We start from the raw sequence: 1,430 nt of genomic DNA, 5'->3' as shown, positions 1-1,430 counted from the left end.
AGTTTTATCATCTTATTATGATCACTGGAACTCACTTTTGCTGTGGTTCAAAATGACCTTTTCCTTTAATTGCTCAGGATATCTACAATCCAAACCACACTCCTAAAAAACAACTTTAAAAAAACTTTAAGTCTGGCAAGAACATTTTTTTTTCAAATAAAAACATTGTACCCAAGAAATCTTTTGCAAAAACAATTTTTCCATATGCGTGAGTCAAGAAAAACTGTACCACTGTTTGTGGATAAAAGCCAGAACTTAATTTGGTTTTACTTAATAGCTTATTATTGTCCCTAGCAATATCTATTTCTAAGAGAGCAAGAAAGCTAAATATTTACGCAGTCCTACTTACCATCTGAAATGTTGGGCATTATTTTTACTTTTTTATAACTACATGCTAATCCCAATATTTAAAAGCAGAAGTCAGAAATAATTCTTTACTTGGAATATACTTTAACTTGGATTTAAAAAGAGAAACCGTTTTAGTCAGAGTTAAAAAAAAAAAAATAAAAGCTCTGAACCGACTGGGGACCAGGGGGAAGCTGCAGGCGTGGTAAATGCTTTTGACCGCACATTTTTTATTGCTGGTGTACAGCAAACTTTTGTCTCTTTTGTTTCACTCAACTTGCCAACATCTAAATCAGTGACTCGGGCATTCAGAGTGTTTGACAAATAGGTTGAGATACGTGGAACATATTCACACACACCACTAAACGATGAGAGGAAGTTCAGGATGCAGTAAAAATAAATGCCTGAGTTTAGCCTAGGTTTCACATAACACCAGCTTCATAAGGCACTTACGCCGCTAAAGGAGCAGTGCCCCTGAAAATAGCACACAGGGGACACATCATTTAAATAAATGTGTTTCTTTGCCCGAACAGAAGTTCAGATCGGCTCAATTATCATTAATTTTGTTCTTTTATTTCCTTTGTGGGCGTGAACGAAGTCGTGCTCTTTGAGGGTTTTCGAGCTGCCCTTGGCTGGTGGAGGTGACCGGCGATTCTTCACCCGAAGGCACGCAGGTTGGGGGTGTGGGGGTGGTGGTGCATGTGTGTGTCTGTTGCTGAAAACGTCGTTCCTCCTAGTAGTGGACACTTTCAGGTGGAAAACTAAGTGCAAATGTTGGCTGCCCCTTAAAATCATGTTCTGAACCCTTAGAACAGGTGTCCCAGGATCGAGTCCGGAAATGGGCAACAGGAGACACAAGAGTCGATCCACCGCAGTCGTCGCGCCGGCTTTTTAGTACAGCCATACAAAGCACCCTCGCGCTCCACCAGCGCGCCAACCCGAGTGGATGGCCGCAGAAATTCGGCAGCCCTCGCCTTGGCTTTGCGGAGTCTCTGGGCGGTGCGGGAGTCGGGGTGTGCGGGGGGGAGCGCCTGCTCCCCGCAGGTCTAGAGTCCAGTCCTGGGATAGCGCGGGGGGCGGGGCGG

The sequence above is a fragment of the Ailuropoda melanoleuca genome, chromosome 11 (assembly GCF_002007445.2).
Source record: "Ailuropoda melanoleuca isolate Jingjing chromosome 11, ASM200744v2, whole genome shotgun sequence".
Lineage (NCBI taxonomy): Eukaryota > Metazoa > Chordata > Mammalia > Carnivora > Ursidae > Ailuropoda > Ailuropoda melanoleuca.
This window is presented reverse-complemented; position numbering follows the sequence as displayed.